The sequence below is a fragment of the Lactuca sativa genome, chromosome 2, assembly GCF_002870075.4.
Source record: "Lactuca sativa cultivar Salinas chromosome 2, Lsat_Salinas_v11, whole genome shotgun sequence".
In the NCBI taxonomy this organism is placed as follows: Eukaryota; Viridiplantae; Streptophyta; class Magnoliopsida; order Asterales; family Asteraceae; genus Lactuca; species Lactuca sativa.
The window spans coordinates 196,601,495-196,627,586 of record NC_056624.2 but is presented as its reverse complement, the minus strand read 5'-3'; the positions used below and the strand labels follow the sequence as shown (position 1 = coordinate 196,627,586).

At 39.3% G+C, this 26,092-nt stretch overlaps 1 non-coding gene across 1 annotated transcript; it reads right to left on the bottom strand.

Moving 5' to 3' along the window:
* Positions 1–4,151: 4,151 nt before the first annotated feature.
* LOC111899932 (small nucleolar RNA R71) lies at positions 4,152–4,258 on the bottom strand. The gene has a single exon (XR_002853080.1). It is a non-coding gene; the product is annotated as a small nucleolar RNA R71 (small nucleolar RNA).
* Between the last annotated feature and the right edge of the window lie 21,834 nt (positions 4,259–26,092).

Here is a 26,092-nt window from a genome sequence, read left to right as displayed (position 1 = left end):
GCATCCAGGAAAAGAAAGACACTTTCCCCTAGAAAGGAATCAGGAATTCGAAACCATAGCAAAAGGAGGCATGAGAGCCATCTCCCGAAGTACGCCTCATCCAGGAGCACGCCGGCCCCACGCACATAAAAACACGATCAGGCTCTCAGAAAATGCTTCTGAGGAATATCTAGGATACTAGGTTCTTATACCTTCTCGAAACGAACATGCCACTACTCTGACCAACAGTCATAAGCCACCCAGCCAACAAGGAATAGAAGCCATGGATTCAACCCCCTGGTCACCCAGGAGGAACCAGGTTCTCTCTAGCCACCACCGGCCATTTCATTAAGCGGAAAAGAACCGAGCATCCATCAAAAGCCTAGATCAGAAAACCGCCAGTAACATCTCGGCTACATTGCTTGGCCCCAATACCTGATGACGGAGAATTACCCTTCAATACGAAATGAGGCACAAAAGCAACATCACCACTTGGGATTGCAAAAAGCATGTTGCGAGAGCCAAACTTTGGTGCAAACACCAACAAGATGAAGCAATGTCCAAATATGAACATACTCAACAAGAAACACGAGACCGCTAGATTCCACCATGCCACCCACATGGAAAACACAAAAAATCACCACACTTGGTGTATGTGAGTGGAAAGCTCCAAAGCAGGAGACTGGGCATTGGAAAATAATGGGTCTTGCCACACACGACCCCAGAACAAGTTGAATGTTACCATGGAATACGTGAGTGGGACCACAAACGCTCACCAAGATGGAGTTTGCATCCCAAGAGTTCAGGACATAGGAGTCACTCCCTTAACCTGGAGTATATGCAGTTTGCACCACCACCCGCAGAGCGAGGGGAAAGGTCTAAATAAGTCACATCTAAGGCAAGGGCAATGTGATCAAACTCCAAACGGATAATCAAAGCCCAACAAGCCAACCCAAGAGCTAGGCCCGTAGAGTGAGGAGAAAGGCCTAAATAAGGCACGTCTAAGGCGAGGGTAATGTGATAAAACTCTAAACGGATAATCATACCCCAACAAGCCAACCCAAGATCTAGGCCTTGGTTTGTGCTATGGTGTAGTCATCTTTCTTTCTTTACTCAACAAACAATGTAGATGTTTCTAAAACATTATCAACGGAGTAATGAAAATTGACTATAAAAAAAATTAGAGCTTTTTTTTACCAAATTTTAACAAGGACTGATTATCCATATCATTTAAGCGAAACCATTTTAAGAATGCAACCATAGGCTTCAAACGCCCATAACCTTTCCCTAAACATGTGAGTTCAGCCCAAAAGGATACAGCTCTCGACCATGACATGAATAAAGGCTTCAAAGGCTCAAACCTTTCCCTTAAAACAAATAATACCTATGTCCTAAATTCCTTGAGGTAACAATCTCGGATTGACTTAGATGATTAGGGCCGGAGTGCGAACCTTCAAGGCCTAGGACTAAGAACAAAGTCCCAAAAGGGTAATCAGTAAACTTTAGCTAAAAAGGACACCCTAAGAAAGCAAACTAGAAAAAGAGCCCCAATCTAGAAACAATGGTCTATGACTAAAAGAAATAGATAATTCCAAGCTCCTAGCATGAGCTCTCGAGATAAACCCAAAGGACCCTAAACAAATATGAGCCCTAGAGTCATAAGTTGGGAAAATCTAGTAACATGGCTAAATCACCAATCCAAAAAAAACATTTTTCCCATCAAACAGAAAGACCTAATTCCTTATGAAACAAGAAAGAGTTGTCTGGAGTCGACCCCCAAGACCAACTTGAACCAGGGGACAAATCGCCTCAGTAAGTGATATGTGCATATTTAATTCATATTAAGTATAGATTTTTATTCATTTATTAGCTAAATTATTGCATTTTATGGACAAAAGGTACTTAAAAGTGTTCGAATTATATTTTCAGTCCAAAAATGAAGCTCGGAAGCAGAAGGAAGCAGGAGAAGCGGTTGAGAGATCAAGAATGGAATAAAGAAGAAAAACACCAAAAATAACACCTACTTGGCGAGTAGGGTCGACTACTCGGCGAGTCCGATCGAAGAATCGAGAAGATAATGACTCGGGATCCCGGAGACTTATCACAATACGGGGACTGAGAGATGGACTCGACGAGTCGCCACCTGACTCGACGAGTCGATTCGTATATATAAAGATAACTCCTCAGAATGATAGAGGAAGAGTCTGGAACGATTCAGAAGAGTTTAGCTGCGATTGAGAAGGCAGAAAAACCCTAGAAGACGACGAAAGAAGCTAGAATTCAATCCCGGAGAGTAATTGAGGCAAAATTTCATCATTCCACTTATTCTTTTGTTTTATTATTATGGTTAAGCAATTTGACTTTGTTTGTTTGTTGTTATTTACTTCAATTATGAGCTAAAACCTTTAGACTTCTGTTTGGGGATACAAAGTTGACAATATGGTTTGATTGATTGGTAGGATTAATTCTAAGTTGGTGAATTTTTGTTATTTTAGCTTGCTAAAGAACCTTGTGTGTGAATAATAATTAATTTTCTGTTAATAGGAAGATAATTGATTAGCATGAACATCTATTGATTATTAACCTCATATGCTATGTGATCACTATGCCATATGTCTAGGATTAATGAATATGAAACTAGAATTAATAAGAAAATTGAGTAAATCCATGTGCAAGCTTGTAAGATGACCATCAAACAAGAAGTTAATTAAAAGAATAAATTAGTTAACTATTGCAAGTCTAACTTAACCCGAATAATTAATCTAGTGAATTTAATTAAATTAGACAATTGGCCACTGTTTAAGTTAGTTTATTTGCTAAGGATTAGGGTAGTGAATACGAATCTAATCACTTGAATCGGTAACCAACGAAAGAATTAATCCATTGCACCATTACCATGAAATCAACCATAGAATCAACTAAGTTGAACTAAACACAAGTTCCTTTCCAATTATTGAATCTAGTTAAGTCTTTATTTTCTAGTTCTTAAATTAGTAATAGTTAGTAAGTTTCTAGTCTTGTAAAACTAGATAAAACCCCTATTTATTAATTAACTTAGATAAAATTAGTTTTTAGATTTAGTTTACCGTTCCCTGTGATCGATACCCTGCTTATTTAGCTATACCACAATTGATAGGTTCACTGCCTTTTGTGTGTTATTTGATAATTAAAAGTAGGTTTAAAACTAAGTGAGTTTGCACACATCAAATTTTTCGCGCCGTTGCCGGGGAACGGTTCTAAATTAACATTAAATTCTAGTTGAATCGATCCTTTGTGTGGGATTTATCTTACACAAAGTTATTTAAGAAGAAATTCAGTAAGTAGAATTAGTTTTATTACAATTTCGTTTTTAGAGTAACTAGAAATTTTCTTTTCTGTTTTTGCCTTGAATTCGCCGAGTGCACCCGTGCCGACTCGGCGAGTACATCGTTGTTTCAGTTTTAATTTTTTATTTTATTTTTGTTCTTTTTACGCGTTTTCTGTTTTGTTTACAGTTGTTTCATGACCCGAGGATCTGATACACTTCTGGTCCCCCTCTTGAAGACCCGGAATCCGCGCTAAGGAAGAGCAAGGGCAAAGCCGTTAGAGAATCCGCTTCATCAAAGAACTCGCCACTCAAAAACCTCAAGTCCGTTTTCAGCAAGAAGAGGAGCAGCAAATCCGGATCATCCAATTCCTCTTTGACTATTGAAGACCCAATTCAAGAAGATATCGAATACGAGACCGAGGAAGAAGAAGAACCCACATTCGAGCACGACTCCGAGTTTGAAGACGATTTAGTCATCACTATGGCTAATATTGCTGAAGTCCCCATGGGGGAATGGAAGAAGAGGATGCGCGATGACACCGGCCCGGGACTTGTGCAGCCCGCAATTCCCACGACCGCCACTTTCGAACTAAAGGGCCATATTCTCGCTCAACTCAAGGAGATTCCTTTTTATGGGAAGGATCACGAAGACGCCTACAAACACTTGGACGAAGTGAATGATGTGGCCGACTACTTTAATGTACCGAATGTCCCCCGCGAGACCCAACTTCTTCGCATGCTCCCAGTCACGTTCAAAGGAGCTGCAAAGGATTGGTTAAAGTCACTTCCTCCCGGATCAGTCACCACATGGGCCAAGATGAAAGAGGAGTTCATTGATCACTTTTGTCCGCCCTCCAAAATAGCCAAGCTAAAGAAAGCAATTGCCAACTTCGAGCAACAGCCCGGAGAGTCTCTTTATGAAGCATGGGAAAGATACAAGAGTTTGCTTAGAAATTGTCCACATCACGACCTCAATAGCCAACAAGAGGTCTCCATTTTCTACGATGGAGTCAATGTCACCACAAGGCGATTTCTAGATACTCAAGGTCCGCTCACGAAGAAGGCGCCCCCGGTAATCAAGGAGCTAATTGAAGAATTCTCTAAGCACTCTAGAGAATACCACAATCCAAGAAACGAAGTAAGTCGGGGAGTAGTGAGCGCGGAAAATGATAGCATAGCGGCGGTGATAGCAAAGCTTGATAGTCTCGATAGAAGAATGAAAAAAATGGATCAAACAATCCATGCTATGAGGGTGGGATGTGAAAATTGTAGAGGGCCCCATCTCACCAAAGATTGTGATGTGGATGAGAATGGAAATAAGAAAGCTCAAGTCTTCTATTCAAGTGGCGATCGATACGACGAAAATTGGCGAAAACCTAAGAAAGAATGGCTCCCATACGAAGAGTATAATAAGGCTAAGGAGGAAAAATACAAGCAGAAGGAGAGGGGACTATATCAAAGAGAAGAACCGGTAGAAAAGAAAGCTGATTTGGAAGAAATGTTCACTAGATTCATAGCCGCGTCCGAAAAGCGACACAATGATCACGATGCTGCAATACATGAGACCAGAGACATGCTAAGGAATCAGCAGGCATCCATTCTCAACATTGAGAAACAGTTGGGACAGCTTGCACACCAAGTGAACGAAAGAAGACCGGGTCAACTTCCAAGTAATATCGAAACCAATCCGAGAATGGAGAATGTGAGTGCAGTGACCTCCAGAAAAGAAGAAATTTTCACAGATGCACAAAGGATCTCCAAGAGGAAGACAGAAAGGGAAGAAGAGTCGATTCCAGCAAAAACCGATCTGACTCGTCGAGTCCCTCTAATGGACTCGACGAGTCCGTGCGTGAATGATAAAATTGTCAGTCCTTTAAAGCCATATAATCCTCCTTTGCCATACCCAATTAAAGCCATGCCTGTAGAAAAAGTCGAAGCATATAGAACCTTCATGAAGCATGTTAAAGCCTTACAAGTTAATATGCCATTTGTGGAAACAATGCTCCAAACACCAAAATACTTCAACTTGCTAAAAGGTCTTTTTGCTGCTAGGAAAGATTTGGCTGAAGTTGCGGAGGTACTATTGAGTGAGCTGCCCGAAAAGAAAGGCGATCCGGGGAATATTGTAATTCCGTGCCAGTTTGGTAATAAAGTTGTCACCCAAGCATTGACCGACTCGGGTGCAAGCATCAATCTGATGCCTTTATCTTTCTGTAAGAGGTTGAATTTACCGGAGCCAAGACCGGTAAATATGAAGATCCATTTAGCAGACAAGACAATAATTCATCCACAAGGCGTTTGTGAGGATCTCCTTATTAAAGTAGACAAGTTTATATTTCCGATAGATTTTGTGGTGGTTGACATGGAAGAAGACCCCAAAATTCTAATCATTTTGGGGAGATCATTTTTAAACACCGCATGTGCCTTGATTGATGTATGCGAGTCTACATTAACATTGAGGGTGGGTGATGAGTCTGTAACATTTAAAGTTATGCCAGAAGCCAAGCAAGAGGAGGAAAGAAAAGAAAACATCTCATTGATCCAATTGGATGATGAGATATTACAAAAAGAACTTGAACTTTTGCAAAAAGAAGATCCAACCAAGTTTCTGATACATTCTGGAGAGGATGGAGATGTTAACAAGGACTTGGAGGAGTTAGAAAAGCTACTGGAAGAAGCCGACTCAGAAAACAACCAAGAAATGGTGGAATACGATCAGACTCGCCGAGTCACTTTACTAGACTCGACGAGTCCAGTCGAATTTGATAATAAATTGGACGGTTTGGATCTGCTGGTTGCTAGTCCTCTATATAATCTGGGTTTGGAAAATTTTCCTCATTCTTTAGGAGAACAAACAGAAAAAGAAGACACGGATACGGAAGTTCAACACACTTATATAGCATGTCTTAATGCAATTACACTTGATAATGGGGTGAGCACAGAGAAAGAAGAGGAGGCAAAAGAAAGGAGGATGGAAGTTGATCAACCATTCATTACCAAACCTAGAGCACGCACCTTCACAAAATACGAAGTAATTCAGTTTGAAGGAAAAGAAGTGAAAAAGAAGGTGAAAACGCATGGGGTAAAGAAGAAAAAGAGGAGAATGGAAGCCCAACCAGCTGAGGAGGATACTATGAAAAAGAAGAGAGAAGAAGCAAAACGGGCTTACAAAAAGAAGATTCACGCTTACAAAACAAAGTACAAACCACAAAAGACTAGGCGTGCATTCCCGATGCTGGAAGATGACGAGACGTAGACGGGAAGGAGTCCAGCTAACGACTCCTTAAAAAGAAGCGCTTGGCGGGAGGTAACCCTTTATTTAGAGTTTGCTTTCTTTTACTTTTTTTTGTTTAAAATTTTTCCTTCGTTTTTAGATTGTTAATTCTCCAATTCGTCGAACATGTCTGCTTGAGAGTGTGCATGAGCTAAGTGTGGGGTGAAATGATTCTTTAGATAAATGACAAAAATTTTAAGAAAAATTATGAATTTTTTTTCAAGAAACTCGCCGAGTCTGACCGTGACTCGACGAGTCCATATATATTTCAGAAAAAAAATTGACATTGCGACTAGACTCGCCGAGTCTGACCCCGACTCGACGAGTCGGTATTATTTACAGAAAAAAATAATGTTGAAATTACTTTTACAACTGGTAACTAGGGTTTTAACCCTAATGAATCAGTTTCTTTTCCACACACACACTCGCCGTGCGCCTCTCTCTCAACTCTCTCTCAAGCATTCAAGTGTTCTTCCATTTTTCTTCAAATTTCACAAGTTTCATCAAAAAAGGTAACGAATTTCTTCCTCTTTTTTGTTAAAAGCATGAGTTTAAGGCTATCTATAATGTGAATTGCATAGAAAGAACCGATTTTGAATAAAATTGGATTTCTAGGGTTTCGATTTTTCAAAGATTATGATGTTTTTCATGTTTATTCTTGCCTAAAAACCTTATATACATGTTTCTAGACAAAACCCTTGAATAAATTTCGAGATTTCCTGGTCCAATTTAGACCGACCCGCCGACTGACTCGTGTAGTTCGTGCGACTCGCCGAGTCGTACATGGACTCGACGAGTCAAGTCGGGGAACATATGCATGACGTTTTTTTTTAATTATACTTCGTGTTTCTGGGTTTTGTGTCTTTGTTTTGCAGAAAAGATGTTCAGCAGGGGGCAAAGTTCTGGGGGACACCAAGGTGGCTTTCCTTGGTTAAATTTCCCACAAATTGAGTCCGCTTCAACAATGCGGAAGTGGAAGAAAAAGTTAGCCGACATAAAGAAGAAGGAAATATATGTGCCCAACAGGATAGATTGGGATTGGTTGCAAGGAGTACGCTATGAAGAGGAGCTAGCTCCGTATCTTTTAAAGGAGTTTACCCACGAAGGAGAAACAATGATTTGTGATGGGTGGAGCCGGGTCTTTCGAATCCAAGAGTCGGTGTATTTGGAGCTATGCCTAGAATTCTTCTCCACAGTATCTTTCATGGGGGGGAGTGGATTGTTATCACCCAACAAGTTTCAGTTTCTGTCTTGGGGGTGAATTTCATCAATGTTTCGTGCTCGACCTTGCCTATCGATTGGGAATTTATGACCAGCCCTTGGTCTCAACAGATATCTTTCGGGCCTTTTTGGGGCAATCCCACATGGTTTTTCCCGATGGAGTTACTAGCACGGGGTGGTGGAACACGATTGGTAACAAAGTTTATATTCCAAAATCGGCACAAGAAGGGAGCATCCGATCACCTACGCACCGCCTTATTCATCGTCTCATTTCATCCACTATTAACCAAAGGAAGGATGATGACAAGGTTTCTAACCTTTGATGTCTTCTATTTATGGAGCATTATCACACCCGGCATTTTTTGCAATATTCCATGGTGTTTGGCTTCATATCTATCGGAGGGTGCGGTTAAGGATCACAAAACTTCTCGAATCAATGGTGGTATGTTTGTCACCCGGCTAGCCAACTCGTTTGGGTTGATGACCCGTGGTGCATGGAACTTTATGACGATGATTCCTACGCCTCCATTCAATCCAATTCTTTTCCGGCGGGCCAGGATTATTGAAGATTATGGTGGTGGTCATTATGCTATCCCGCATGATGATCCGGTTGTTGGTCCCGAAGCACCGGGGAGGAGAGTTCGTTCGAGGAGGGAGCGGGATGTGGAGGAAGAACCGCCGGTGATTCCGGTTGATAATGAAGAAGTACCAATGGATTGGTACAATGTGGAGATGAGGCGGCTACAAGATCAAATGGCGCGGGGCATTAATTTTAGCAACCAATCACATATCCGGCTTTTCGATCATTTCAACATACCGCATATTGATGGCGGTAACTTTCCGTACATTCCATCATGGGACGAGGTGATTAGTGCAAGAAGGAGTGGTGCAGGTGGAAGTGGAATAGCAACGGATCATGACGAGGAGGAGGATTGATTTCTTTGCATTTTTGAACAATTTTCAATTTTTATGTTTTTGTTTTTTTTATTTGGTTGGTTTGAATGTGTATAGACTTTTTACTGTTTTGTTTAATGTGTGGTTGCTTTGATTATTTTTCAGAATTGAATTAGGAATGCTTGCATAGGAGAGTTAAAGTTCTAGAGTCGAAAGGGTTATAAGAGTGATAGAGAGTCAAGGAAGGGAAGCATTAGAGTCAAAGTATCGAGTCCGGTCCTTAGGGACATGAACGAGTGAGCCCAGAAGTGAGGAGAAAATGTTGAATATTTATTGGAGGCTGGCATATGTGCAGAATGTAATTTTTTCCAGCGGTCTACTCGTCGAGTGCAATAAACTGACTCGACGAGTCGGCTTGTATTCTCACACACATAAAGATGCCCGCGCTTATACTCGACGACTCACGTATACGACTCGACGAGTCATCAGTTTTTAACCGAAGGGGACTGCTGATTTGATGCTGATAAGAGTACCACTTGACCATTTATTCTTCCTATATTGATTCCTGAAGATCTTACACTGTTTTTCCGCGTATTTGGAGCGACCCACACAAGATTTGACACCCAAGGCATGGATGAGATGTTACCATGTCTAAAGTCAATTGAAGTTGAAGCTAAAATGAAAGTGACCAACCTATCCACTGCTATCCCAGGGGAGTTTGTTCCAATTCCCTCTTTATTCTCTTTTTATGTTTTTATCATGCATAATATGCAATGAGGGCATTGCATAAAATAAGTGTGGGGTAGGGGGTTGGTTACATATTAGAAAATTTAGAGTCTTAATTTAGGTTAATTTTAAAATTTTGTTGCATATTAAAAATATTACTTAGGATTTAATTTAGAAAATTTTGGTAAAAGTGAAATTAGGATCCCATGTTAGAGTTGTGTTGATAATTGCATGAAAACCCAAATGTTTAGTTGAGCCTATATACGTTCTAGTGCATTTGTGGCTTCCTTATTCCAGTGAAATCATGGGACAAAAACACGACCCTGCTCAGCCTGAAGGATGCAATATGTTTAGCAGCCTAAACCTGAAATGTATCCAGGAAGATTGTTATCGTTAGCCAATAAAGGTTGAGATTGAGCGCCCCTGCTTAAGCATGTAGGGATTTGAGTGAAAAAAAAAAGTGAGGTACATGTAAAAAAAAAAGAGAATTACAAGAAAAGTTGAAGAATTTTTGGAGCATCAAAGTTAAGTATGAAATTAGAAGATCAAAATTCCAAAGATTCAAAAAAAAAGTTGAAGATACCAAAAATCAAACAATAAAGGTGGTGAATTCAAAGAGATCAAAGATCAAATTACCAAAGGAAGTGAAGAATTCAAAAGAGCTCCAAGAGTTCAGGACATAGGAGTCACTCCCTTAACCTGGAGTATATGCAGTTTGCACCACCACCCGCAGAGCGAGGGGAAAGGTCTAAATAAGTCACATCTAAGGCAAGGGCAATGTGATCAAACTCCAAACGGATAATCAAAGCCCAACAAGCCAACCCAAGAGCTAGGCCCGTAGAGTGAGGAGAAAGGCCTAAATAAGGCACGTCTAAGGCGAGGGTAATGTGATAAAACTCTAAACGGATAATCATACCCCAACAAGCCAACCCAAGATCTAGGCCTTGGTTTGTGCTATGGTGTAGTCATCTTTCTTTCTTTACTCAACAAACAATGTAGATGTTTCTAAAACATTATCAACGGAGTAATGAAAATTGACTATAAAAAAAATTAGAGCTTTTTTTTACCAAATTTTAACAAGGACTGATTATCCATATCATTTAAGCGAAACCATTTTAAGAATGCAACCATAGGCTTCAAACGCCCATAACCTTTCCCTAAACATGTGAGTTCAGCCCAAAAGGATACAGCTCTCGACCATGACATGAATAAAGGCTTCAAAGGCTCAAACCTTTCCCTTAAAACAAATAATACCTATGTCCTAAATTCCTTGAGGTAACAATCTCGGATTGACTTAGATGATTAGGGCCGGAGTGCGAACCTTCAAGGCCTAGGACTAAGAACAAAGTCCCAAAAGGGTAATCAGTAAACTTTAGCTAAAAAGGACACCCTAAGAAAGCAAACTAGAAAAAGAGCCCCAATCTAGAAACAATGGTCTATGACTAAAAGAAATAGATAATTCCAAGCTCCTAGCATGAGCTCTCGAGATAAACCCAAAGGACCCTAAACAAATATGAGCCCTAGAGTCATAAGTTGGGAAAATCTAGTAACATGGCTAAATCACCAATCCAAAAAAAACATTTTTCCCATCAAACAGAAAGACCTAATTCCTTATGAAACAAGAAAGAGTTGTCTGGAGTCGACCCCCAAGACCAACTTGAACCAGGGGACAAATCGCCTCAGTAAGTGATATGTGCATATTTAATTCATATTAAGTATAGATTTTTATTCATTTATTAGCTAAATTATTGCATTTTATGGACAAAAGGTACTTAAAAGTGTTCGAATTATATTTTCAGTCCAAAAATGAAGCTCGGAAGCAGAAGGAAGCAGGAGAAGCGGTTGAGAGATCAAGAATGGAATAAAGAAGAAAAACACCAAAAATAACACCTACTTGGCGAGTAGGGTCGACTACTCGGCGAGTCCGATCGAAGAATCGAGAAGATAATGACTCGGGATCCCGGAGACTTATCACAATACGGGGACTGAGAGATGGACTCGACGAGTCGCCACCTGACTCGACGAGTCGATTCGTATATATAAAGATAACTCCTCAGAATGATAGAGGAAGAGTCTGGAACGATTCAGAAGAGTTTAGCTGCGATTGAGAAGGCAGAAAAACCCTAGAAGACGACGAAAGAAGCTAGAATTCAATCCCGGAGAGTAATTGAGGCAAAATTTCATCATTCCACTTATTCTTTTGTTTTATTATTATGGTTAAGCAATTTGACTTTGTTTGTTTGTTGTTATTTACTTCAATTATGAGCTAAAACCTTTAGACTTCTGTTTGGGGATACAAAGTTGACAATATGGTTTGATTGATTGGTAGGATTAATTCTAAGTTGGTGAATTTTTGTTATTTTAGCTTGCTAAAGAACCTTGTGTGTGAATAATAATTAATTTTCTGTTAATAGGAAGATAATTGATTAGCATGAACATCTATTGATTATTAACCTCATATGCTATGTGATCACTATGCCATATGTCTAGGATTAATGAATATGAAACTAGAATTAATAAGAAAATTGAGTAAATCCATGTGCAAGCTTGTAAGATGACCATCAAACAAGAAGTTAATTAAAAGAATAAATTAGTTAACTATTGCAAGTCTAACTTAACCCGAATAATTAATCTAGTGAATTTAATTAAATTAGACAATTGGCCACTGTTTAAGTTAGTTTATTTGCTAAGGATTAGGGTAGTGAATACGAATCTAATCACTTGAATCGGTAACCAACGAAAGAATTAATCCATTGCACCATTACCATGAAATCAACCATAGAATCAACTAAGTTGAACTAAACACAAGTTCCTTTCCAATTATTGAATCTAGTTAAGTCTTTATTTTCTAGTTCTTAAATTAGTAATAGTTAGTAAGTTTCTAGTCTTGTAAAACTAGATAAAACCCCTATTTATTAATTAACTTAGATAAAATTAGTTTTTAATTTTAATTTACCGTTCCCTGTGATCGATACCCTGCTTATTTAGCTATACCACAATTGATAGGTTCACTGCCTTTTGTGTGTTATTTGATAATTAAAAGTAGGTTTAAAACTAAGTGAGTTTGCACACATCAGTAAGGAAAAATAAGGGCATATGTACCTTGGTGGCCAACATGAACCACCTGGAATTAAAAGCAAAAGCATTGTAGAAACGGAAGTAACCATATCATCAAAAGACAAAAAAAATTGTTCTATCGGATAACTCTTGGACTTTAAAGAGTCACGCAGGGCCGAACAAAGATTAACAATATTTTCTTTGAGACATCATCTCTGGAACATCAAGAAAATTCAAACATTGTTTTACACATGATCAAGCCAGGAGGACAGGAGGATCACTTACCAAGAGAATCAGAGGAGGCTCCATCTCTGGAGGGATCATGTTCTGGAGGAACATCCTCGACATCGGGATCAATGCACAGTTGGCGGAGGCCTCCTAGGTCGAGCTCACACAATCGGAGATACGAAGCGAAGTCCGTCTCCAAAAAATCCTTCACATCGGTATGCATGGCCTGGGTCAGCTCTAATATGGTGCTCGACTCCTCAGGATCGAACTTGTTAACAACCATCTGATCTTTAACTGTTTGTTACCTCCTTCCACGCTGGCATCCATACATTCCGATTTTATGGAGCAACCACATCGTGTCATCCTTCACAAGCTTCCTCATCAACTCTTTCGCCTCCAGTTTCCCATGATGTTCCTCCACTTGGCCCTTCAACACCTTCTTCCCCTCCACCAAGGATTCAGTCTGCTGGGAAAAGCACTCCACCGACCTATCCAAACTCGCCACCTGCTCCTTTGTGGATAATTTCTCCCCGGCTAAAAGGTCATAACGCTCCTCAAATTTGCACTTCTCCTCATCCAACCCCAACAATTTCGTCCTTAACTCGTCCCACTCATCCCTACTTGAGGTAAGTGCAAAATGCAAATTAATCTAGTGGAGGCACTGAGCGGCGTGTTGGATTAGTGTCTAAGTCCATAACTATTTTGGTATGTACTTGACCCGATGGTGCATGGTCCTTTTAGGTTGCCTTCACCAAAGCAACTTGATAGGATGAATTATGGAGAGAGAGGATTAATTATGATTTATTAATATATTATGAGAATAATATATTAAAGGAGAAATCATATTGTTTAATTAATATTAGTCAGGAATTAATAAGAATTAAGTTTGTGGCTAAAAGACATTAATTAAACTTAAGGGACTAGAACTGTCAATTGTGTGATAGTTGAATATTGGGCTAATGGACTCCATATTAGAGGGGTGGACGAATACTATGGGGAAACCCATTAGAAATCGTCCTAGGCCTCTAAGGAGGGAGTCCATAGGTTGCTTAGGGCTTAAGCATCCAAATTAGGGTTTCCTTGTTAGATAACCCTAATAGCCTCACTATTTAAAGGACCCTTGAGGCTCAAAAACGTGGTGGACTTGTTCCTTAGGGTTTCCACACGTTTTGGGCAGCCTCCTCTCTCCTTATTCTTCATCCTCTTGCTCTTGGTGTTTGTGAACCATTAGAGGAGTGACATTTGTGACTCTAAGCTTTCTAAAGTCATTACAAGGAGGATTTGAGATTGTTATTTCTACATAACAATCAAGGTAAGATCTAAAAACCCTTTCACATGTTAATATGATTAATTGTATGCTAGAAATAGGGTTTAAAGTCTTGGATGAATTGCATGTACAATAGAGAAACCTAGATCCAAGCATTAGGGTTTGCATGAGCACATAGGATGTTCTTATGGCCCAAACCCTTCACGGCAGTCACCAGGTAAGGAGTAACCTGAGTTGCTGCGTACTGAAGATTGTTGGACATATGAGAGTTGAAGAAGATATCCAAGGCTTCAATGGTAGCAGGAGGGAATGCATGACGAACCCACTTATACGCAACAAGATGTTACGTAAGAACGAAATCTCGGGTGAGCCCCCACTCCAGGATGTAGATGCCAGGGGCAGCCAAAGGCAGAGAAAAAGAACCTGCATCAGTAATATCCTTCTCTGAAAGCGAGGCAGATTCAGGAGCAATTTGAAACCCACCCTCCAACACTTTCCCAGAGACACCTTCCCCGGGGTTCATGGTATCCTCCAGCTCTTTCTTAGGTTCACGAGGCAGTTCAGTCGCCTCTTCATTCATTCCTTCCGGTAGTTTTGGCATGTCATCAATGGGAATGTTCAAAACCATGTCGGACTCCCCTAGCCGGAAGTCCATGTTTCGTTTCTTACGAAGACAACTGCCAACAATGTTGGCACTGGTACCTTCAGTAAGTGGGGAGTCTAACCAGGCCAACCGTCACTTGGTAGTCGAGCGGTTCCCTCCAGTTGCCACCTCAGACGGCAGAGGATCATCATGAGAAACCCCTCAACAAGCGTGTCAACCAACTCCTGAGTCAGCTTGAGGACCGGATCCTTGCATTTTGGCAACGACAGGGCCAACAAGCGTCATGGCACAATCAGTGTTGACCGGTAGAGGAAGTATCTCCATCAGGGGCACTTCTCGATACTGCAACTGCCTTGGAACCTGCCCCGCAGGACCATCTCGAAAGGAATGATCCTCTTCTGACTAGCAACAAAAAACAAATCACATACATGAGGAGATAGGAAAAACCCCCGACTTCAACCTGTCAAGATATATGCAAAAAATGAGGGGGGGAGAAGGAGATGCACACTCACCATCATTCTCCACGAAAAACCGATGCATCTTCTCACGTGCCCTCCAGGTGGCGCTCAAACCAACTACAGCCAGTAAGTTGTCCTCCTAATCCTCCACATTGAAGGAAATGGTCTTTAGTTGTAACACCCGTGTTTCTAGGCTAGGCACTAATGATGATGTAATAGTCTAGGCCAACCTTTGTAACTTGTTTTGAAATAACAAGATGTATTATTGATTATTATGTGTTTTATGCTTAATTATTATAATTTAATGATGAACACGTGGACACCCTGTCGTTGAGAGAATGTATGCCCACTGGACAGGGTAGAGGAGTTGAAGTAGTACTTGAAAGCCCAGAATTGAGGAAGCATGCCTAAGGCTCGATAGGCGATCTCGAAACAAACTATTTTGTTCACGGTGTCCATGTGTTCATCATAAACTAGAGCTATGGACTTAGCACATGTTGTCATCCACGGACCGTCTAGAATAGTCCATGGTTGTCATCTGTACTCTACTGAATGACGGGGGCCAACGTTTGGGTAAGGGCTTCTCTCATATTTCACCCCTCGCCCTCATCTCATGATCTATATCACAAATCATCTCATTTATCCAACTCATCTTTCATCACATACCAATTATTTCATCTACCCATGTTTTACCCAACATTTTTGTCAATATAAAATACATATACAGTTTAAAACTTGTATAAAACATCTATTCAACACCCATCTCAAATAAAACAAAACAATATAATTACACATACCACGTATATTATAGAAAATACTTCATATCTATGTGTAAGATGAAAATGACTACACACTCACATCATTTAAAGATAATCGGACAGCACTTCGTTTCTTAAAATGATTGTTTCCGATGAAACCGAGAGCTTTAATGAAAATCGAGCCTTGCGAGGGTTGAGCTTTAAACCGAAAAGATAAATTTATCGGGGTCTTCGGGCACTTCAGAATGTTTTTCAGGTGTTAGGTATGATCTCGGGGCTTTGGGGGATGTTGGAATAGCTTAAAATGGATTTAAGGGTGAAATTTCCAAACTAAACTGGGACGGTTCGCACCTCCCTTTATATAGGGTGTGAAGCTTCAGTCGAAAGGGGGAAGGGACACGTGGCTCACCAAGGGCGAGGGGGAGGGGCACGTGGCTCGCATGCAAGGGGCCAGGCGTCAGATAGGAGGCGAGACACGCGTTTCGGTTCAGATGCCTCCACCGCGATGACACGGGGCAGCTTCGCGAGCAAGGGTGACGTGGCCGAAACAGGACCTCGCATATGCGCAGTTTCTCAGTTTTGTTCCCCGAACTTCAAAAATTCATAATTTTCGCATACGAGCTCCGTTTTCGACGTTCTTTATATGCACGCGTAGGCGAGATTATATTCTACAACTTTCTTTTAGACTCCGTTGGCTAATTTTTGACTTTATTTTTAATACTATTGTTTTTAAGAGACCGGGACAAGAAAATCCGTTAAAAATCAAAACTTCTTCTTCCGACGTCCGTTCTCGTCTGTCTTTTTACCGTTGTACTACTATTGACGAGACCTGCGATTCTCGTTTAGTTTGTGCCGGCTAAAAATCACTCAATCTTTATTTTGAGTTTTTAGTTGTATATTGTTATACTGAAACTTAGAAAAATCATAACTTCCACATACAAAGTCAGATTTGGACGTTCTTTTTATGAAAATTCTCGGTTTAACAAATACTAAGACTTTCGTTTAGATCGCTAAGGCTAAAAAGCAGTTTATTGAAAACTCACTTTTTACGTCATACGGTGTCGTGCCGGTTTTATCGCGGATCTTCGATTGGTTATAACTTCTTCGTTATAACTCGGATTTTGGTATTCTTTATATCTCTGGAATCCTTATTTCAACAAATTTCTTCGTAGATATCAGGTTTGTATAACATTTATTTTTCGTTGCTTATTTTTATCCTTAATTCATTAAATTATAATAATTAAGCATAAAACACATAATAATCAATAATACATCTTGTTATTTCAAAACAAGTTACAAAGGTTGGCATAGACTATTACATCATCATTAGTGCCTAGCCTAGAAACATGGGTGTTACAACTAAAGACCATTTCCTTCAATGTGGAGGATTGGGAGGACAACTTGTCGGTCATAGTTGGTTTGAGCGCCACCTGGAGGGCACGTGAGAAGATGCCTCGGTTTTTCGTGGAGAATGATAGTGAGTGTGCATCTCCTTCTCCCCCCCCCCTTTTTTTTGCATATATCTTGACAGGTTGAAGTCGAGGGTTTTTCCTATCTCCTTAATGTGATTTGTTTTTTGTTGCTAGTCAGAAGAGGATCATTCCTTTCGAGATGGTCCTACTGTAACATCCCAAAATTCAAGACCAAAAATTTCCTTTTAATAAAACATTACTTTAAACAAAGACATCATTCCAAAACATAATCTGAGTATAAGTTTTCAAAACACTTGTTTATTATCAGAGTAAACATTCCCAGGCTGACTAATCTATGGTGTGTGCCATGCGATCACCCCGAGCTCCTCCCTCCGCTACCGAAAGTACCTGAAAACAAAACTGAAAACCGTAAGCACGAAGCTTAGTGAGTTCCCCACCTTACCACATACCATGCATAACCACATACTGCACATACTGGGGCACGCCCGCTATCCGGGGCCTCGCCCCCTACTTCGGGCCTCGCCCGCTACAACGGCCCCGCCGCTCCAGGCCCCGCCTGGCTTCGAACCCCGCTCGGATACAGATCTGTTTCACTTAGGCCTCGCCTGTCACAGGGCCTCGCCCACTAACATATAATAGCACATAAACGTATCACATAACATTACATAAGCTAAACATATACTAACAACTCTTGCTCTAAGGCCTCGCCTATCTCTGGGCCCCACCCGAGTCCTGCTACTGATGAGTCATGGAACCTCGTCCATACTCCTGCTGATAGTGAGGTTCGGGCCCAGCCCACCCTCACTCATTCCCTAACTTGGGCCTCGCCCCTGCTCTGCTGCTACTGAGATATGGAACACCATCCACACTCTGCTATTGGTGAGATATGGGACCTCGCCCTCTCTCACCTCCCTACCAGGCACATACAAGTATCACACAGACAACAAATATAAACTATCACATAAACCGCTCCTTGGGCACCCGCCCGCTGTCATTGGACCTCGTCCAAATATCATACTAGCATACTGTGCCTAGGGCTAACCCCCGGGTCTTCTACTCATAACTACATGGGCCGGCATTGTGGCCGTAGACCCATTCATACAAAGGGAAACTCACCTGATACTGCTGAACTGCTGCTGCTAACCCCTTTGACCGCTACCTGACCGCTAACTCTGAACTGCTGCTCCACTAGCTCCCCAAGCTACCAATAACAACCCAACACTTAGTCTAACTGACCTCCAAAGGTCAACCAAGTCAACTCTGGTCAAAGTCGATGTCCTGGTCAAAGTCAACCTTCCAGGTCAACCCTACTCGCCGAGTCACCCTACTGACTCGCCGAGTCCATAAACCAGAGTCCTTCCACTCGCGACTCTACTCGCCGAGTCAGCCCCTGACTCGCCGAGTTTACTGATTCCCGATTCCTGTCCTGTCCAACTCACTGAGTCCCGGCTCGACTCGCTGACTCGAGTCTTAACTCGAAGGGTTTGGGACCACTCGACCTGACTCGCCGAGTCTAAGAACAGACTCGCCGAGCACACGGCAATTTTCATCCAACTCGCCGAGTTGTTCATCCAACTCGCCGAGTTCATGCCTATCTTCATCCAACTCGACGAGCTGTTCATCCCACTCGTCGAGTTCCTCCTCATCTTCAAGCTACTCGCCGAGTCCACTCGAAGGACTCGTCGAGTCCACTAAGATCCACTTACATGCAGAGGACTTCCGAGTCATGCATGAGCCCCAAACTGTAGATCTACCCTCCCCAAGCCTATTTCCCACATAAATGTTGGATTAGTGTCTAAGTCCATAACTATTTTGGTATGTACTTGACCCGATGGTGCATGGTCCTTTTGGGTTGCCTTCACCAAAGCAACTTGATTGGAGAAATGAATAAAGAGAGAGAGGATAATATGATTTATTATTAAAGGAGAAATCATATTTGTTTAATTAATATTGGTCAATAATTAATTGAGAATTAATTTTGTGATCAAATGTAATTAATTAAACTTGAGGGGCTGAATTGTAATTATGTGATAGTTACAAAATAAGGTAAGGATTATCTTATAAGTATGGTGAACGAATTTAAGGTTGGAAAGCCTTAGAATTCGAGTATGATAAGGATTCAAGGATTATCTTATTGGTTGCTTAATGGATAATCAACTAGATAAGGATAATGACTGAAACCCTATCTCTACACCTATATAAACACCCCTAGGGTTATGAATTCGTGAATCCCTTCCCAAGAGGCCCCAAAATACGAATTCTAACCTCCCTCCTCTCTCCTTATACCTTCTCCACTTGCTTATGGTGTTTGTAAGCCATTAGAGGAGTGACACTTGTGACTCTTTGCTTTCCAAGGTCAATTCAAGGAGGAATTGGATTGTTATTGCTACATAACAATCAAGGTATGTTCTTAAACCTATTTACATGTGAATTCTGATTTCCATATGCTAGTATTAGGGTTCAAAGTCTTGGATTCAAAGTATGTACAATAGAGAAACCTAGATCCGAGCTTTAGGGTTTGTATGAGCACATAGGATGTCTTATGACCAAAACCCATCAGTGGTATCAGAGCCATGATTGGTTTCTATTGTATTGATGCTTGATGTAACTGAAAATCGTGTTTTGGCCTCACTGTTCGACCTGACTCGGCGAGTCACTCTTGGACTCGGCGAGTCAGCCTTACTCGGCGAGTTCCAGAGGGTGACTCGGCGAGTCGGTGCGTCAGACAGTGCTTATCTCGGGATTTCTTGCTGTTTTTGCATTGGGATAATTACCTTATCATGTTAGATTAATATTAATCCGATTATATGATATATTTGACTATAATTTTAATCTAATTGAAGATATTTATCAATTAATAAGATAATTGTTTCCTTATAAGATAATTGATTAATTATTTTAAGTAAATTGATAAATTGTTTTGCAAGAAATCATCAAATATGGATAATTATGTGATTAAATGTTAATTTGAATTATTTGTTATTTGATCCTTGTTGTTGTGAAAAGTTTCATATTTGGCCCTTTAGGTTTTATAGTTTAAATTTAAACCCCAAAAGTTTTGTTGTTTTGAAATTTAAATAGTTGAAACCCTAATGTTTTGAAAAAGGTTTCAAAACTTGCCCTCAAGTTTTGGAATTTAAATTTTGATTAAATAGTTTAATTTTGATGCATATTTAAATTCTAAACCCTAATATTTGAAATGTTTCAAAACTTGCCCTCAAGCTTTGGAATTTAAAAGTTTAATTAGGAATGTTAAATTCTAAAACCCTAGTATAGTTTTGAAAAAGTTCAAATCACACCCTTATGGTTTTATTAATTAATTAAGGTGTATAATTAAAAGAGATTTAATAAATCCATAAAAGTTTAGGTTAACCATTTAATTAATAGTATAATTGTTAACCACATAGTATTTTAAAGTTATAAAATACACCCTATACTATATATAACATTAAAAGTCTAACATTATATATATGTATAACTAAAAGTCAGTCTTACCGTCAGTAGGCCTCATTCACGAAGCTGGTCTATAAGGGGTGTTTAAGGAAATTGCCTATAAAATGGCGATTGAATGGGTATCCACTCTTACCCACCGCACTCTTGACTAGTGGAGAGTCGTTAGCCGAACGGGTAGGATAGGACGAAACCTTCCATTATAAGTATAATGAATTATAAAAGTAACTAAATGTTTTCAAAATTCCCAATCTTAGTTACTTAGGCAAAAGTGAATTGATGCAATTCCATGAAATTACACTTTGTGCCTTTGCGAAGACGTTAGTGGAGCGTGTGTGGTTAACCGGCACACTAAATGGGTCTAAGCAAAGGTAGCAAAGGGTGACTCAATGTTTGTCATGGTTCGGTGGAGCGTGTGTGGTTTACCGGCACATCGAATAGGTGACTGTAACATGTGAGGGCACCATGTAAGTTTGCATGGTTATTCACACCCGCTTTGTGATCCTCGGCATCCCAGTCACAAACAAGAGGGGCATATCGAGATATAAACATGTCATTGAAAGTTCAATGTATCTCAAAGGATCTAGGAGTTTTCATAGATTTAAAACTTAAATTTCTTTTTCGTTTTCATGGTGGAAATTAGTGAATCGTCATTCACTTACCTTCAAATATTCTGCAACTAGATTACGGCATCCCTTTTCTAGGTTGTAGCGTATTGTGTTGGGTCCTAGCCTTGGAATTTCATTTGGGTGATCTACCAAGGACTCAATCTATCAACTAACTTGAATTCATTTTTCTCCCGTTTTGTAGATGTCAAAGTTCGACAACTATGGTCTTCTCAAATCCCGTGGAACAAGCATTCCACATGAAGATGATATTCCACGATTCGATCGAGGAACAAGAAATCATGCTTCACTTCCTCTACCTCCTCCAATTATTCTCCCTAACCCACAAGTTCAAAGGCTTGAAAAGTTCAAGATCACTCAAGCCCTTTTGGCAATTAAACATAAACAAGGAAAGTCCGTGTGTGCACACGTCCTAGGGATGAAGTCACACATTGATAGGTTAAGAATGTTGGGATCCGTTATCTGTGAGGAAATGGCTGTTGATTGGGTTCTTCAGTCACTTCCCAACTCATATAGTGAGTTCGTAAGAGAGTACTATATAATGAACTACGACGTGACCCTTATAGATCTCACCTATATGCTTATTGCTGCTGAATCGGCAATGATTTGGCGCAATAGGAAAGCAAAGTTGATTGGTGAATCTGCCTTCAAGACCTCTATGGATATAGACAATGGCAACGAAAGACATGCTATGATCGAAAAGTTTGATCATAAGAGAAAGGCGATGTCTGAAGTAGTTGCATGTCCTGTTCCAAAAGAGTCGATTTGCCTTTATTGCCTAGAGAAGGGGCATTGGAGACGAAGCTGCCCTATTTACCTAAGAGATCTAAGAGATAGGAGAGTCGAAACGTATGGCTCTAATTTAGGTAAAATCCATTGACTAACTCTTTTAAGCTCCTATTCTAGATTCCCAATACATAATGTGATAAGATTACAATTGATGTTTTGTAGGATCGAAGAAAAGAAAGGAAGCTTAAGGGAAGAAGTGAGCAGAATCTAACCGTGAAGGAATGGATTTCGATCGCAATTCTCGAAGATTAGATTCTTGAGCTACTACTTAGAGTTAGAATTAGATTGCTAAGAAAGATGTATTAGCATAAGTTTTTCAATGAGTTGCATTGTAAGGACAAATTTTCCGCAATAAAATAAATTTTGACTTTAAATTTTATTTATTTATCCTTGCAATGGCGTGTATGAAAAATTGATGTTAAAATGTTTCTATTATTAGCAATAATGAATTTGGTTCTTATTATGTTATGGAAAGTCGAGAATTTACCAAATAGGGAGAGTTTCTCATCGCCCAAGTTTCAATTGGACAGAAACTTGGAATCATGCAACGTGGATGCACGATGAATGAGAAATTTCGTATTTGGAAATTAGACTAATTCATTGACAAAGTGCCAAGTGAAGGACTAGGAGATCGAGTACACAAAGTTGTGTGTTGATCAAGTTCACCATAAGAATAACAAAGATATTCGTCATGATTTACTAAAAAGGATTAGTAAATATGATTATACTTACAAGATTAAGTGTAATTCTGAATTGATTAAAGGGTTTAAATCAATAGCAGAACGAATAAGAAGAATCAAGCAGGCAGAAAGATAAAAGTTTCTCCATTCTAACAAGAAGGGAGAGTAGCTTTTATGCTTTATGATATGTCTTAGTGATTAAGAACCATATCTCAATTGATCCTCTAAGTGAGTCTTAGTACAATTGTATGTCTAAGAAGAGGAATCAAGAATTGAAGAAATGGTTAAATCAATAAGTCAATCATACTTCGTTCCAATAATAAGTCTTAAAGTTAAGATTGTGACAATGAGTGAAAAGTATTAAAGGTTTGTAACTTTCATTAAATGTGGAAAGTTGTGATGTCTTGGATAAGACAAAGACCAACTAGTACCAATTTATGAAGTGTTTTGATAAAAGCTACACTAACTCTTGAATATTTGTTTGTCAAGAAATGGTTATTGACAAAAGAATCGTATATGTCAAGGAGTCAGTGGGAGTCTTAATGGTCTTGAATAGTTTCAAGAACAAATCAAATAAACCTTACCAATCATCACTAGCACACGAGTTGAGGTTGACAACCTATCGTGTTGACATTATTTTGATTTTGTGCCAATCCAATCGAGTTAATTATGCATGTGAGTTCTATGAGTTCTCATTTTGAACGCATAAAAGGCAAAGCACCTTAATCAATGAAAGGTACATTGATAAGAAAGGGTGAGATGCTTAACTACTTGGAAGACGTGGTGGGCAGCTGTGCTACCATGAGGCAAGAAATCAAGATTAAGAAAGTTCGATCCATATGAGTTTGAATTTGTCGTAAACGTTGGTTTTGACAAATTTACATGGATATGAACATTTACACCGTTTAAAATCTAAGTGTCATAAGATTTCCTCCTTCATGAAAATGATTGTGAGGAAATGCTTTCACTAAGAAAGATTTTAAGAAGATAGTGATTGTAAAATTGCATTCTCGAATTCAATTATGGTTACGGCATCCCTTTCCATAATTTGAATTGTGAGGTTTGGCAATTAGTCTTAATTGTTTAGACACACATATGAACTATCGAAGGCAAAGGTGTATAAAGAATCCTTGATAAAAGATTATCAAAGCACTAAGTATTAGAAACATGAACTTAAGAAATTCAATAAGCATTGTTTTCTGAAAGTTAAGATGTTTATGAATACATGTCGAAGCTAGTGGGAGCATAAGTGTTATGTTTTATAATAATCATCATGATAGTGGGAGCATAAATGTTATGATTGTATGATTATTAAGGAAAGTATTGCAAGGTTAGCAATATTAATTATAGAAAACAAGAGTCATACTTTGCAAAGTCGCAATAGTTGAAAAGTTGTTTTGCTATAATTAAGGGAGAGAATATTATGCTTCATTTCAAATCTAAAGGTTTAGGTGGAGAAATGTTAATAAAATTAGTCAAAGGTACAAGGTGTGTTCTTAAAATTTCGATTATGATTACGGCATCCCTTTTCACAATTCGAATTTTGAGAAAATAGCAAATAAAACATTATGCGTCGTGTCCCATACGCTTCGGGTATAGGATCGATTGCAAATGCTTTAATGTTTGACCATTCTAAAATTTTCCAAATGTCGAGCGCATTTAGTGGGAAAAGGGACTAGAATTGGTTTTGACTAAAATAATTAAACAACTATCAAAGGACAATCCAAGTTCGACGAGGATTGGTCGCTTGTGAGTAGTTGGAAGTATAGTATTGGAAAATATGGAAATGTTTCCATATTGGATGGACCATATCGACATCATTACGAATAGATAAGATTCTATTAAGAATGATTTGTCATATGGAACATATGGAAGTGTGTCCATATTGGGAATTGAATATTGAGAAATCTATGATTAGATTAGAAACTTCTATGCAAAAGGATGTTCAAAGAATGTACTTTGAGTGAGAGACATCACATCTATGGAATTGTCTTGTAACAATCTCCGATAGAAGACTTTGTAATATCATTGGCAATAGTCTTTGTGACTTTGGTGCAGTGACATTACAAAAGAGATCATTGCATAAAATGTTAGAATCTAGCATATTCTATAAGTAGCAAGAATTTGATATTCTTTCACTTATGAAAAGGATTTGGAGTTGTGAAATGAGAAGGATTGGAAATGTGTTCAATGTGATCTATTTCAAAAAGTAAGAACCGTAGGTAAACATTGTGTGCATGCTAGGAGCATGGGACAAGTGTTGTAATTCAAGTAAGAAGTTGATTACCCGAAACAACAAATAATGAGTAATCGATATGGTGATAAATAAAAGGAGTTTTATTTATACTCAAAGGTTTGAGGCCATATGGGATTAGTATTATTCTTGTGTTTCACATTTGCATGTTTTGACTTCCAGAATAATTGAGTTTATTAAGAATAATCGAATTATTCAAACGGGCCACAGTCGTTCATATGTTGGAAGTAGATATGAATGAAGACTGTCGTGAATTGGTGTGTGGATTGTCTAAAAGAGTATTAGACATAAGCAAATGTTTGCTGCAACGTTCATGAGTGCTTATGAATGTGATTTGAGCATTGGATTAGACCCACGCTCACTTGGATCACTCCATGGATTATATCACGAGTGATTGGTGAGACGATAACATCTTATATTCTTGAAACCGAGATGTGTGAGTTGTATCTTGCGAATCGGTTGCACATTGATAATATGTAAACGCACTAGTAACTTGGTGTTATAAAACATATTGTTGTGTGTAATTCGGTGAGTGAGTGCAAGCAAGCATTGTATCAAAGTTTATCCGTTCCTTTTATTCAAAGTAGAATAAAAGCGATATCTTTGGGCCCCTCGATGGTTTAGTGATGACAAACGTAAATGCTCGGCCGGGCTAGGGCTAATTTGATTTGTTCAGTTAGTCTGTCGTCATAAATCGGAAATCGAGATATAGTACAAAGAGAATGATTTGAAATCATATCTCATATGATATCTAGAATGGAGGAATATATGATCCCTTATCTAAGGACACGCGTATTTGATATGATCAGAGTTGACAGCGGCTTTGGAAAGCTACGATTGCAGATCAGGATCCGAAGTCATACGCAGAATAGTTATTAGACTTATCCAAGTGGGAGACTGTTGGATTAGTGTCTAAGTCCATAACTATTTTGGTATGTACTTGACCCGATGGTGCATGGTCCTTTTGGGTTGCCTTCACCAAAGCAACTTGATTGGAGAAATGAATAAAGAGAGAGAGGATAATATGATTTATTATTAAAGGAGAAATCATATTTGTTTAATTAATATTGGTCAATAATTAATTGAG